A 16,236-nucleotide genomic window follows, 5' to 3' on the forward strand; every position below is an offset into this window, starting at 1 on the left:
GTCGTTGCACTGTTGTGACTGACTGATGTGAGTGCATTTCAAGCACTACATACGCTGTCTCGGCTCCTGTCGCCATTTTGTCTCACTGCGCTCTCGAGCACTCTGGCGGCAGAAACCTGAAGTGCGGCTTCAGCCGAACAGAACTTTATGAGTTTTTCTACGTATCTGTAGTGTGTCGTGACCATATGTCAATGAATGGAGCTACAGTGAATTTATGAAATCGCTTCAATCATTTGTAATAGCCCTGTAGTGTAGTGTACCACAGCAATACATTGAGGCGACAAGACGTGCGATAGCGATATGCACATATACACGCGACGGTACATCGCATACACAAGGTAGAAAACGGCAGTGCATTGGCGGAGCTGTCATTTGTACTCAGGTGATTCATGTGAAACGGTTTCCGACGTGATTATGGCCGCACTAAGGGCATTAACAGACTTTGAATGCGGAATACTAGTTGGAGCTAGACGCATAGGACAATCCATTTCGGGAGCGTTAGAGTACTCAATGTTCCGAGATCTACAGTGACAAGGATGTGCCGAGAATACTAAATGTCCGGCATTACCTCTCTCCATGGACAACGCAGTGGCCGACTCCTTTACTTAACTGCCAAGAGCAGTGGCGTTTGCGTAGAGTTGTTAATGCTAACAGACAAGCAACACTGCCTGAAATAACCGCAGAAATCAATGTGGAATGTACGACGAACGTAGTCGTTGGGACAGTACGGCGAAATCTGGCGTGAATGGGCTATGGCAGCAGAAGACCGACGCAAGGGCCTTTGCTAACAGCACTACTTCGCCTGCACCACCTCTCCTGGGCTCGTGACCACATCGGTTGGACGCTAGACGACTGGAAAACCGTATCCTGGTCAGATGAATCCCAATTTCAGATGGTAAGAGTTGATGGTAGGGTTCGAGTGTGGTGCAGATCGAACGAAGCCATGGACCCAAATTGTCAACAAGGCACTGTGCAAGCTGGTGGTGGCTCCATATTAGTGTGGGCTGTGTTTACATGGAAAGGACTGCCTCCGCTTGGGGAAATGGTTATGATCAGCTAGTTGGAGACCACTTTCAGGCATTCATGGACATCATGTTCCCAAAAAACGATGGAATTTTTTATGGATGATAGTACCCCATGTCATCGGGCACAATTGTTCGCGATTGGTTAGAATACATTCTGGACAATTCGAGCGAATAATTTGATCACCCATATCGCTCGACATGAATCCCATCGACCGTTTATGGGACATAATCGAGTTCGTGAAAAAAATCCTGCACCAGTAACACTTTCGCATTAATGGATGGTTATAGCGGCTGCACGACTCAATATTTCGGCAGGGGACCTCCAGCGATGTGTTAAGTCCATGCCACGTCGAGTTGCTACACCACCCCGGCAAAAAGGAGGTCCGACACGATATTAGGAGGTATCCTATCACTTTGGTCATCTCAGAGTATAGTACTGTGTTATCAGCAAGGAATACAGGACAAATGCAGTCGTGGAAAGCCAAACCGGTAAGTGAAACAGGTAACATATACAGAGTGTGCTGCATTAACCATGGATCCCAGTAGATAATGAAAGATATCTTCTCCTCTTTCACAGAGAGTTTGTGGTGCAAAATTTCAAATGGCTCTGAGCACTAAGGGACTTAACTTCTGAGGTCATCAGTCCCCTAGAACTTAGAACTACTTAAACCTAACTAACCTAAGAACATCACACACATCCATGCTCGAGGCAGGATTTGGAACCTGCGACCGTAGCGGTCGCGCGTTTCCAGACTGTAGCGCCTAGAGCCGCTCGGCCGCCACGGCCGGCTTTGTGGTGCAAATCTCCAAATCAGTTATCAGCTAATTCCATTGGACGTAGATTTTTCGCCCCACCCTCCCCCTCCGCCTCACCATAGCACTCCACCCTTAAACCGAAAACCGAATTCTCAATAGGGTTTTTATTCCAAAGCTCACAGTTAATTTTTTATGCATAACCTGCAGTCTGTCAAGTGATGCTGAACAACATATGCTCTCAAATTGTCGTCATGTATTAAATGAATGCACAGAGAGAACAAATATAACCACGAGTATAATTAAATTCGATGTGTGTTGTGCTCTCATGCTCGGTGCATGTGACCTAAGAAATGTGGCCAAGACAGTCACGTAACTGCGATCATATGTAACTGTAACTTTTTATTGCAATGTACTGAAGTACACGAAAAAGTAATTAATGTAGAGTAATGAAATTTCGGAAATACATTTGTCTAGGTAACATACTTAAGTGATAAACATTGCATCACAGGATAATCTAACCGCGACATATCGCGTTGCAAATGTGAAATGCTAGTGCATAACCGGTGTAACTGCCAGAATGTTGAACGAAAGCGTGCCAAAATGCATGCACTGTGTTGTACAGGTGCCAGATGTCTGTTTGTGGGATGGAATTCCATGCTTGTTGCACTTGCTCGTCAACGAAGTGCCGTTAATGCTGGCTGTGGATGACGCTGGGGTTGTCATCTGACGGTGTGCCATATGTACTCGGTTGGAGACAGTTCTGACGATCGAGCAGTCCAAGGTAACATGTCGACACTCTGCAGAGCATGTTGGGTTACAACAGCGGTATGTTGGCGAGACTTACTGCGTCGAAATACACCCTGTGGAATGCTGTTCATGAATGGTAACACAACGGGTAGAATCAGCTGACGTGCAAATTTGAAATCAGCGTGTGTGGAATAACCACGAGAGTGCTCCTGCTGTCACGAAATCGTACACCAGATCATAACTCCTGGCATAGGTCCAGTGTGCGTAGCACGCAGGTGTGTTTGTCGCAGGCCCTCAACTGGCCTCCTCCTAACCACACACATCCATCACTGGCACAGAGGCAGAACCAGATTTCATCAAAAAACACAACAGAACTCCACACAGACCTCCAATGAGCTATCGCTCGTCACCACTGAGGTCGCAAATGGCAGTGGTTTGGGGTCAATGGAATCTACATCTACATCCATACTCCGCAAGCCACCATACGGTGTGTGGCGGAGGGTACTTTGAGTACCTCTATCAGTTCTCCCTTCTATTCCAATCTCGGATTGTTCGAGGAAATAAAGATTGTCCGTATGCCTCTGTGTGGGCTCTAATCTCTCTGATTTTATCCTCATGGTCTCTTCGCGAGATATACGTAGGATGGAGTAATATACTGCTTGACTCCTCGGTGAAGGTATGTTCTCGAAACTTCAGCAGAAGCCCATACCGAGCTACTGAGCGTCTCTCCTGCAGAGTCTTCCACTGGAGTTTATCTATCATCTCCGTAAAGCTTTTGCGATTATTAAATGATCCTGTAACGAAGCGCGCTGTTCTCCGTTGGATCTTCTCTATCTCTTCTATCAACCGTATCTGGTACGAATCCCACACTAGTGAGCAATAATCAAGCAGTGGGCGAACAAGTGTACTGTAACCTACTTCCTTTGTTTTCGGATTGCATTTCCTTAGGATTCTTCCAATGAATCTCAGTCTGGCATCTGCTTTACCGACAATCAACTTTATATGATCATTCCATTTTGGTTCAAATGGCTCTGAGCACTATGCGACTTAACTTCTGAGGTCATCAGTCGCCTACAACTTAGAACTAATTAAACCTAACTAACCTATGGACATCACACACATCCATGCCCGAGGCAGGATTCGAACCTGCGACCGTAGCGGTCGCCCGGCTCCAGACTGCAGCGCCTAGAACCGCACGGCCACTCCGGCCGGCCCATTCCATTTTAAATCGCTCCTAATGCCTACTCTCACATAATTTATGGAATTAACTGGTTCCAGTTTCTGACCTGCTATATTGTAGCTAAATGATAAAGGATCTTTCTTTCTATGTATTCGCAGCACATTACACTTGTCTACATTGAGATTCAATCGCCATTCCCTGCACCATGCTTCAATTCGTTGCAGATCCTCCTGCATTTCAGTACAATTTTCCATTGTTACAACCTCTCGATATACTACAGCATCATCCGCAAAAAGCCTCAGTGAACTTCCGATGTTAACCACAAGGTCATTTATGTATACTGTGTACAGCAACAGTCCTACGACACTCCCCTGCGACACACCTGAAATCACTCTTACTTCCGAAGACTTCTCTCCATTGAGAATGACATGCTGTGTTCTGTTATCTAGGTACTCTTCAATCCAATTACACAATTGGTCTGATAGTCCATATGCTCTTACTTTGTTCATTAAACGACTGTGGGGAACTGTATCGAACGCCTTGCGGAAGTCAAGAAACACGGCATCTACCTGGGAACCCGTGTCTATGGCCCTCTGAGTCTCGTGGACGAATAGCGCGAGCTGGGTTTCACACGATCGTCTTTTTCGAAACCCATGTTGAGTCCTACAGAGTAGATTTCTAGTCTCCAGAAAAGTCATTATACTCGAACATAATACGTGTTCCAAAATTCTACAACTGATCGACGTTAGAGATATAGGTCTATAGTTCTGCACATCTGCTCGACGTCCCTTCTTGAAAACGGGGATGACCGGTGCCCTTTTCCAATCCTTTGGAAGGTTACGCTCTTCTAGAGACCCACGGTACACGGCTGCAAGAAGGGGGGCAAGTTCCTTCGCGTACTCTGTGTAAAATCGAACTGGTATCCCATCAGGTCCAGCGGTCTTACCTCTTTGGAGCGATTTTAATTGTTTTTCTATCTCTCTGTCATCTATTTCGATATCTACCATTTTGTCATCTGTGCGACAATCTAGAGAAGGAACTACAGTGCAGTCTTCCACGCTACGGAGCGTCTGGCTCGGAGATGTCCTTGAAATGGTGGTGGTGGTAAGTTTCTATGGGACCAAACTGCTGAGGTCATCCGTCCCTAGGCTAAGACACTGCTTAATCTAACCTAAACTAAATACGTAACCGATTCGTAATAGTTCGTTGTGTCACTGTGGTGCCAACTGCTGCTCAGATTACTGATACAGATGCAGTACGACGCGCCGGAGCCATACGCCGAACACAATGGTCATCCCTTTCGGTAGAACCGCGTGCCCGTCCGGAGCTCGGTCTTGTTGCGACCGTACTTTCTCGTGACCACCACTGCCGGCAATCATGTTCAGTGGCTACATTCCTGCCAAATGTTTCTGCAGCATCGCAGAAGGGACATCCAGCATCAAACACTGTGACGTGTTGATAATGGCGTCTTTGTCGCCTTAAAGGCATTCTTGACTGACATCAGTTCGGCACGTCTAGTATCAAATGTAACTAACACTCACGACCGTTACAGCGTTTATTTAAAGGAAACCTGCTTTGTATCCTCATAGAGGCCCTAATAGCTCGCGAAATTTGAATGGACATCATCTTTCAGATGTAGAAACACGCCTACCAACTTTCGTTTCTGTCACACAACTCCTTCTTGGTGTTGCGATTTTTTTTCCGTCACTGTATATGAAATGATGGTTCAAATAATGAACCTTGTTTTTTATTTGACATTTTCTATAAAAAATGCGTTTTTAAATGTATTAATGCGATTGGTAATACTGTGCAATGAGTCCAACACCCACTTAACAGTGCATTTGCAGTAAAGGCCTGGTCATGTAGTGACGCAGCTGCATCAGATTTGCGAAGTATTACCTCATTCCAGAAGCGCTGTTGTCAGTGATTCCTCCAATTGCGATAAAACGAACTTGATTATACGGGTGCCCACGCATACTGAGTGATTGTTTTGAACGCATGTGTTTTTTCTCAGATAACATTGTCAGAGCTGTAAAGGTATTATCAGATATTCACGTTTGTACTCTTCAGTGAGTTGGTATCGCTGCCGGACGAGGCAGAGTCAAAACCAGTCTTTATTCTCAACGAAACTGTACGTTGCAAACAGCAGGAACAAACAAGAAATTATTTGTAGCTGTCGACATACTGTCATTGTTATTTTCTAAAATTCACAGATATTTTCATGACTGCGCAATTAACTATTTTACATAAAAAGCAAACGTTGAATTTGCGCTTAAAAAGGGCATAAAAAACCTAGCGCAAATACACTGATCGGCCAGAACATTATGAAAACCTACCTGATATCCGGTATGTCCAACTTTGGCACGGATAACAGCGGCGACGTGTCGTAGCATGGAAGCAATGAAGCCTTGGTAGGTCGCTGGAGGGAATTAGCACCACATCTGCACACACAAGTCACCTAATGCTGATAAATCTCGGGGAGGGGGCGATGAACTTTGACGCCACGTTCAATCTGGTCCGAGATGTGCTCAATCGGGTTCAGATCTGGCGAGTTGAGAGGCCAGCACATCAACTGTAACGCGTTACTGTGTACCGCGAACCACTCCATCACACTCCTGACCTTGTGACATGGCGCATTATCTTGCTGAAAAATGCCATTGCCATCGGGAAACAAGATCGTCATGAGGCGCTGTACGTGGTCTGCAGCCAGTGCACGATGCTCCTTGGCTATCATGGTGCCTCGCACGAGCTCCGCTGGACCCTCAGATGCTCACGTGCTTGTTCCCCAGAGCATAATGGAGCCGCAGCCGCGTTGTATCCGTCCCGCAGTACAGGTGTCAAGGAGCTGTTCCCCTGGAACACTTGGTGCAGGGAGTGGCAACTGACCCTTAACATAGACAAATGTAATGTATTGCGAATACATAGAAAGAAGGATCCTTTATTGTATGATTATATGATAGCGGAACAAACACTGGTAGCAGTTACTTCTGTAAAATATCTGGGAGTATGCGTGCGGAACGATTTGAAGTGGAATGATCATATAAAATTAATTGTTGGTAAGGCGGGTACCAGGTTGAGATTCATTGGGAGAGTGCTTAGAAGGTGTAGTCCATCAACAAAGGAGGTGGCTTACAAAACACTCGTTCGACCTATACTTGAGTATTGCTCATCAGTGTGGGATCCGTACCAGATCGGTCTGACGGAGGAGATAGAGAAGATCCAAAGAAGAGCGGCGCGTTTCGTCACAGGGTTATTTGGTAACCGTGATAGCGTTACGGAGATGTTTAATAAACTCAAGTGGCAGACTCTGCAAGAGAGGCGCTCTGCATCGCGGTGTAGCTTGCTCGCCAGGTTTCGAGAGGGTGCGTTTCTGGATGAGGTATCGAATATATTGCTTCCCCCTACTTATACCTCCCGAGGAGATCACGAATGTAAAATTAGAGAGATTAGAGCGCGCACGGAGGCTTTCAGACAGTCGTTCTTCCCGCGAACCATACGCGACTGGAACAGGAAAGGGAGGTAATGACAGTGGCACGTAAAGTGCCCTCCGCCACACACCGTTGGGTGGCTTGCGGAGTATCAATGTAGATGTAGATGTAGAAGACGACGGATTCGCGCCCTGCCGTCGGCATGATGAGGGTGTCGGAATTCATCAGACAATGGAATGCCCTGTCGCTGCTCCAGCGTCCAGTGCTGATGATCATGTGCCCATTTCACTCGTAGTTGCCTATGTCGTTGTGTTAACATTGGTTCATGAAGGGGCCATCGGCCGTTGAGGCCCATAATTAGCAGTGTTCGATGCACTGCGCGTTCAGACGCACTTGTATTCTGGCCAGTATTAAAGTCTGATGTTAGTTCCGCCACAGTTCGCCGCCCTGTCATGTATTACCGGTCTGCCCAGCCTACCACGTGCGACGTCAGCAATGAGTGGTGACTGCTCAATCCCACGACGTCTGGACGTGGTTTCACCTTGGTTTGACCACCTGTTGAAGGCACCACAGCACTCCTCGAACATCCGACAAGTCGTGCAGTTTCCGAAATGCTCGTGCCGAGCCTACGGGCAATCACAATCTGCCATCGGTCAAACTCAGATAGCTCGCGCACCTTCCCCACATGGACAGCACGCTTACTAACTTGTGGCGTTCACACTTACTCATGACTTGTGTTGTGTGTATCTTTTTACAGTATATTGGGTGTTACGGTTGATCACCGTTGATTGTTGTACAGGACTGAATTAGCGAGTAATTTGCTGTACTGTAGCCCGCATAGCCCTTAATACTCGTACCGAGCGAGGTGGCGCAGTGGTTAGACACTGGACTCGCATTCGGGAGGACGACGGTTCAATCCCGCGTCCGGCCATCCTGATTTAGGTTTTCCGTGATTTCCCTAAATCACTCCAGGCAAATGCCGGGATGGTTCCTCTGAAAGGGCACGGCCGACATCCTTCCCCATCCTTCCCTAATCCGATGAGACCGATGACCCCGCTGTCTGGTCTCCTTCCCCAAACAACCAAACCAACCAACCTTAATACTCGAATATGCACAGTGCGTGCGTGTGACTAGCAATCGTTGCTCGGCAGGTGACGCTACTATCGCCTGGACGGGATCAATAGTAGGTAGGTAGTCATAATGCTCTGGCTGACCTGAGTACATTTATGTGTACTTAAAATAGAGGTAATCCTTGAATAGTATTCAGCGCGCCCTTTCGCCCTGATGACATAGGGAGCGCATCATGGGATGTACCCCACGTGGAACCTGATACATTAGTGACCATTTCGATCCATCGCCACTTAAACGCCTCCCCCAAAACGTGGAAATTACTTGGAGGTGTCTCTCTTGATCGCGTTACATGTGTGATCAGCGTCACCTTGAAGTCAGTGGACTGCTCCTCTAACAATTCTGACATATTTAGGGACCAATCAGCTGGTGCATTGTCCTGCTTAAAGAATAGACGGTCTTGAGGGAGCTGTAGACGGACAACATATGCACACGAATGGACAGCGGGTTGCTGTATCGAGAGTTGGTAAAGTTAACAGAGGACCTATTTCTTTCATTTTAAACATTCCACAGGGCCCTCAGCATCTGCTTGAACGGTATTCTACAGGCAGGTGAGATGCATTGCGACACATGAATTGCCAGGTACTTGTATCATGCCATGGACATGTACAACATGTATCGTCACTCATTTGTTCAGGAGACCTCTTTCTATGCTTCAAGTGTCCAGTGGCGGTATTTCTGCAAGACTCACGCCTTTGGCTTGCGACTTGCGGCGTTCACAGTGTAAGTAGGCTGTTTAGGTTTTCTTATTGGTAACGCCACGTAGCGCTCTGTATGAAAATCAATGGCTGTGCTGTGTGCAGTCTGTAGCTGGTTAGCATTGTTGTAATATTCGCCATTGTAGTGTTGGGCAGTTGGCTGTTAACAGCGCGTAGCGTTGCGCAGTTGCAGGTGAGCCGCCACAGTGGTGGATGTGGGGAGAGAAATGGCGGAGTTTGGAAATTTGTAAGACTGGATGTCATGAACTGCTATCTATATTATGATTTTTCAACACTATTAAGGTAAATACATTGTTTGTTCTCTATTAACATCTTTCATTTGCTAACTATGCCTATCAGTAGTTAGTGCCTTCCGTAGTTTGAATCTTTTATTTAGCTGGCAGTAGTGGCGCTCGCTGTATTGCAGTAGTTCGAGTAACGAAGATTTTTGTGAGGTAATTGATTTGTGAAAGGTATAGGTTAATGTTAGTCAGGGCCATTCTTTTGTAGGGATTATTGAAAGATTGCGTTGCGCTAAAAATATTGTGTGTCAGTTTAAGGACAGTCATGTATAATTGTTCAAAGGGGACGTTTCAACAGTTACACATGAGTTGTGTGGATTTTTTTACAGTATACTTGGTGTTACGGCTGCTCACTGTTGATTGTTGCTATGTTGTACAGGACGGAATTAGCGATAATTTGCTACATCACAGGCACTATACCCCTCTGTTACAGTCGTAATACTCGAAAATGACCTCTTACACAAATACGTTGTTCTCCATGGCAGTCGACTCATGGACTGCAGTTTTCCCTGATTCGAACAATTCATTAAATACATGACGGGTTGGCACTTTAATCCCAGTGCTTGCATTGCTTCGGAGGGGAGTACCCTGTGTAACACACTCCCTCACCTCCCGATATGTCCACGATCAAATGCTAAACTTAGCGTGTCTTTCCTGTGCTCTATTGTCACGCGAATGTGCAGTAAAGTGTCTGAAGACATCTCAGACACGTAAAATGTTCGTTTACTCATTCGCCTTGGCGAAAGGAGCACACACTCCTTAACACAATAGCTATCTCTAATTCGGTTATTCACAAGTGTATATGAACTATCAGTTGATACAGATACGTCTTTTAACGATTTCATAATTGAAATCTCAATGCTTTACTAGACATAGTTCTATTCAAGGTGTAGGTCTTTGTCTTCTTCGGACATAAGAACTAATTTACCCAGTCATTGAGGAACATACAGTTTAACATGGACTCCAAAACGCGGTGCAACTTGGGATTATTCACATTAACGCACTAAGACGCACAGTGGGTCTTAATTATTGACAGAATATTGAAACTTTTAGGTCCATTACTAAGAAATTCAGACACCTTATCACAGAACTACTATATTCTTAAGGATGACCACTAGGAAGAAGGAATGCTGTTATTCGACACCACTCACGAATATCTCTCGGAGCAGACAGCTGCTTATCTCGATTAACCTTATGGATCCCACCATAATTTCGAAGGCTCGGCATTCCAACAACTAGAAGTCAGGGCACCATATAGGACGTGAAGCGTGAAAGAACACAGAGTTTGCTGAAAATAATCTTCCTAAAAAAAGATAAAACCTCTATGTATGTACCTGTATGTACTCAAAAACTTAGAAACTTATGGTGAAATATATAACGGGATAAACGTTCATCGAACGCCAAAAGATCTGATGAAAAGGATCGGTAGCATAAAACACATAACAGTTATTCACTCAACAACAACCTGGCGGATCAGAACTCCGCATATTAGACACGGTAAATAATAAACGAAAGTTATCTAATGACTTCATATAACGCATAAAATGCTCGTGTTTTAATAGCCTGTTGGAATTGAGGTTTATAATGACGAAACTATAATAACGAAACTATTTCAATTATTTTCAAACTACTCCGGAGCTGGGTAACAGGAAAGCAATTAATCATTAAGGCGCTTATTGAAGAGCTGAAAAATCCACCCCACAAAATCTTTCCCGCTTATCCATGTAACAGTCTAAAAATATTTAAAATCAGTGGCAAGCAAAGCACGTTAATTTTACGCCGTATTTGTTAGAAAACTGAGATTAGGTATGTTCTGATGGTAGCAGATTCACATTAAAATTTTGCTTCGGCCGTGCATGTTAAATAAAAGACTGGAAATAATAATACTTATGCAACAAACGATTTTCTGAAAATGAAACGCAGTTTGTCAACCACTGAACTTACAGATTGACCATGGTAACGAGTGTTATAGTGCACAGTTCAGAGCGATAAAGAAAGCTACAACAAACGCAATTTTCGGCATTCATACATCTACATCAACAAGTGCAATGCTTGAACAGAATTATTCATACATCTACATCTACAAGCGCAATGGTTGAACGGAATTATTGACAACCACTGATACATGCAGCTTAACCTCCATAGAACACGTAAATAGCTCGAAATTTTCCAAAAAATATGTTAATACATAACAGAACTATACATCAGACCATCAAGGTGCTTCCAATATGCACTACTGACCATTAAAATTGCTACACCAAAAAGAAATGCAGATGATAAACGGGTATTCATTAGACAAATATATTATACTACAACTGACATGTGATTACATTTTCACGCAATTTGGGTGCATAGATCCAGAGAAATCAATACTCAGATCAACTACCTCTGGCCGTAATAAAGGCCTTGATACGCCTGGGCATCGAGTCAAACAGAGCTTGGATGGTATGTACAGGTACAGCTGCCCATGCAGCTTCAACACGATACCACAGTTCATCAAGGGTAGGGACTGGCGTATTGTGACGGGCCAGTTGCTCGGCCACCATTGACCAGACGTTTTCAATTGGTGAGAGATATGGAAAATGTGCTGGTCAGGGCAGCAGTCGAACATTTTCTGTATCCAGAAAGGCCGGTACAGGACCTGCAACATGCGGTCGTGCATTATCCTGCTGAAATGTAGGATTTCGCAGGGATCGAATGAAGGGTAGAGCCACGGGTCGTAACACATCTGAAATGTAACGTCCACTGTTCAAAGTGCCGTCAATGCGAACAAGAGGTGACCGAGACGTGTAACCAATGGCACCCCATACCATCACGCCGGGTGATACGCCATTATGGCGATGACGAATACACGCTTCCAGTGTGCGTTCACCGCGATGTCGCCAAACACGGATGCGACCATCATGATGCTGTAAACAAAACCTGGATTCATCCGAAAAAATGACGTTTTGCCATTCGTGCACCCAGTTTCGTCGTTGAGTACACCATCGCAGGCGCTCCTGTCTGTGATGCAGCGTCAAGGGTAACCGCAGCCATGGTCTCCGAGTGGATAGTCCATGCTGCTCCAAAGTCGTCGAACTGTTCGTGAAGATGGTTGTTGTCTTGCAAACGTCCCCATCTGCTGACTCAGGCATCGAGACGTGGCTACACGATTCGTTACAGCCATGCGGATAAGATGCCTGTCATCTCGAATGCTAGCGATACGAGGCCATTGGGATCCAGCACGGCGTTCCGTATTACCCTCCTGAACCCACCGATTCCGTATTCTGCTAACAGTCATTGGATCTCGACCAACGCGAGCAGCAATGTCACGATACGTTAAACCGCAATCGCGATAGGATACAATCCGACCTTTATCAAAGAAGAAAACGTGATGGTACGCATTTCTCCTCCTTACACGAGGCATCACAACAACGTTTCACCAGGCAACGCCGGTCAACTGCTGTTTGTGTATGAGAAATCGGTTGGAAACTTTCCTCATGTCAGCACGTTGTGGGTGTCGCCACCGGCGCCAACTTTGTGTGAATGCTCTGAAAAGCTAATCATTTGCATATTATAGCATCTTTTTCCTGCCGGTTATATTTCGCGTCTGTAGCACGTCATCTTCGTGGTTTAGCAATTTTAATGGCCAGTAGTGTATATACCTAGTAATAGACTTCAACAAAAGTTGCACAGTCTTTCTAAAATAGTTAGCCCTTTGAAACAGATATTCAAGGGGGGCAATCACATACGTTTTTCCAAATTCAAGACTGAATTTGAAACGGGATGTCTACAAAACCGGTCGATGGAAATCTACATGATATATAAAGTCCGTCCCAACAATCTGCTAACTTACATTCTAAAGCACATCAAAGGTACTGCTTGTTGTATCAAGTGATTCTTCCGCCGCCGAATTATAGAGTACCGACGAACAAGACGTACAGCGTGAGCGTAAGGTCTTTTCCTGATCACAACACTTTATTCGTCCACCTCTAGAACGCTATACAGATGCGATGGCATGGATTCACGAAGTCTTGATACGTTTCCTGAGGTATGTGGCACCGAACTGTCGACGAACAGATCACACAATTCACGTAAATTGCTACCATGCTCCTCAAACCACTGTAGTACGATTATGGTCTTATGACAAGGACAGTTATCCTGCTGGAAAATGCCACCACAGTTGGCGAAGACATCAATCATGCACGGATGCAGGTGGTCTGCAGTTATGTTCATATAGTCGACGGCTGTCATGATGCCTTCGATTACTATCACAGCCCCCATCAAAATGCGTCCGTGGTGCGGTGCAAGTTTTGAGCAACCGTTCACCTGGATGACTGCGTGTCTGGGGACGACCATCGACGTGGTGTATGATTCATCCGACCAAGCAACACTTTTCCATTGCTCCACAGTCCAATTTCGATGATCCTTTACCCACTGCAACCGTAATTGGCAATGTCATCGGGTCAACGTGGGAACACGTAATGGTTGTATGCTGCGGAGCCCCATGATCAGTAACGTGCGGTGAACGGTGCGCTCCGAAACACCCATGATTCCACCAGCATTGCACTCTGTCGTCAGATATGCCACAGATCGCCACGTAAAGTGCTTCACAGAACTAGCAAATCTCCAACCTCCACGTTCGGTTACCAGGCATTGACGTCCAGTAACTTCTCTCTCGCCCTTCTTCAACAACTTTCCATTAAGGCTCACGACAGTGGCACACGAAGAGCCGACTAGCTTCGTCGCGTTCGAGATGCTCGTCCATAGGTGTGGGGCATTAACAATCTACCCACTGTAAAGAGGCTAATGACAGAGGATTCCCATTCAGCGGCCTGTATCATCATTAGAATGCATCCCCATTCGTCTTTCCTCCACTTACGCACTATGTGATCAAAATTATCCGCACACCCCTATGTAACGCGGCATTGACCACTAGATGTCACGACAGGTGGTACTGTCATAGTTAAAGAAGGCGGGGAGGACTGTGTTGGATGTAAAGAAGCAGTAACAAAAGAATATGTAAGTCATGAAAGGTCAGTAATTGTGAACGTCATCGGATGTCATCTCAGTAACAAATCCATCGGGGCCACTTCAGTCCCCCTAAAACACCCCAAGTCGACTGCTGGTGATGTGATTGCGAAGCGGAAACGCGAAGGACGAAGCATAGCTAAACCAAGATCAGCCAGACTTCAAGTATTGAGGGTCAAGAATGCCCGAGCATTGAATAGGGCGCTTGGAAAACATTGCACCAAATTAGGGGAAGGAAGTATTCGTAAGTTCTAGAATGCTACAAACAGTTCAGCTAGCAGAATCATTGTGCGTGAGAGTTGAAAAGAATGGGGTACTATGGTGGACCAGCTCCTCATAAGCTACACGTTTGCATGGCTGTGTGTGATGTCCTTAGGTTAGTTAGGTTTAAGTTCAAAATGGTTCAAATGGCTCTGAGCACTATGGGACTTAACTTCTAAGGTCATCGGCCCCTAGAACTTAGAACTACTTAAACCTAATTAACCTGAGGACATCACACACATCCATGCCCGAGGCAGGATTCGAACCTCCGACCGTAGCGATAACGCTCTTCCAGACTGTAGCGTCTAGATCCGCACGGCCGCCCCGGCCGGCTAGTTCTACGTTCTAGGGGACTGATGACCTCAGAAGTCCCATAGTGCTCAGAGCAATTTGAATTTGAAGCTACACATTTCTTTAGTTAATTCTAAGGTTCGCTTCATATGATTAAAGACCGACGCCACCGGACAGTAGATGACTGGAAACGATTGATATGGAGTGATAAACCACACTGTGCCTTGTGGCAATCTGATTGAGTGGTTTGAGATTGGCGAATACCTGGTACCTGGAGAACGCTACTGCCATCACGTGTAGTGCCAGCAGTGAAGGAGGGAGGAGGTGGTTTTATGGTACGGAGGTTAGTGTGTGGTCCCCTCATTGCCCTTAAGGAAACGTTATATGGGGAAGGACATGAACATATTTTATAACACTGTGTGCTGCATACAGCAGAGGAAAAATTCGGAGACGATGACTGCATAAAAATGCAGCCTGTCAGAAAGTACGAGGGGCGCTTGAAAAGTCCGTGCAAAAATAAAAAGTACTTACGTGTTTGTGGTAAACAGCCTTTATTTTTCGACATAGTCTCCTTTTAGACTTATACACTTCGTCCAATGCTGTTCTAATTTGTTGATCCTTTCCGAAAAATATGAATTGTCCAAGTCTGCGAAATAGCTATTAGTTGCTGCAATCACCTCCTCGTTTGAATAAAAGCTTTGTCCTGCCAGCCATTTCTTCAAATTGGGGAACAAATAGAAGTCCGAGGGAGCCAAGTCTGGAGAATAGGGGGATGTGAAACGAGTTGGAATCCTATTTCCATTAATTTTGCGACCACAACTGCTAAGGTGTGTGATGATGCACTGTCGTGATGGAAAAAGACTTTTTTGCGGTCTAATCGCCGGCGTTTTTCTTGCAGCTCGGTTTTAAAACGGTTCAATAACGATGAATAATAGTCTGCTGTAATAGTTTTACCCTTTTCCAGATAGTCGATGAGGATTATCCCTTCCGAATCCCAAAAGACAGTCGCCATAACCTTTCCGGCCGAACGAATGGTCTTCGCCTTTTTTGGTGCAGATTCTCCCTTGGTAACCCATTGTTTAGATTGTTGTTTGGTCTCAGGCTTATAGTAATGTATTCATGTTTCATCCACAGTGACGAAACGACGCTTGAAGTCCTGTGTATTCTTCCTGAACAGCTGCAAACCATCCTTGCAACACTTCACACGATTCCGTTTTTGGTCAAGCGTGAGCAATCGCGGAACCCATCTTGTGGATAGCTTTCTCATGTCCAAATGTTTATCCAAAATATTATGTACCCGTTCATTCGAGATGCCCACAGCACTAGCAATCTCACGCACCTTAACTCTTCTGTCATCCATCACCATATCATGGATTTTATCAATGATTTCTGGAGTCGTAACCTCCACAG

At 45.4% G+C, this 16,236-nt stretch overlaps 1 protein-coding gene across 1 annotated transcript in view; it reads left to right on the forward strand.

Annotated features, from left to right (window-relative positions):
• Positions 1-16,236, forward strand: part of LOC126471588 (protein shisa-like-2B) — a 343,291-nt gene that overhangs the window by 116,530 nt on the left and 210,525 nt on the right. The gene's annotated exons all lie outside the window — the stretch shown is intronic.

This window comes from Schistocerca serialis, chromosome 3 (genome assembly GCF_023864345.2).
Source record: "Schistocerca serialis cubense isolate TAMUIC-IGC-003099 chromosome 3, iqSchSeri2.2, whole genome shotgun sequence".
In the NCBI taxonomy this organism is placed as follows: domain Eukaryota; kingdom Metazoa; phylum Arthropoda; class Insecta; order Orthoptera; family Acrididae; genus Schistocerca; species Schistocerca serialis.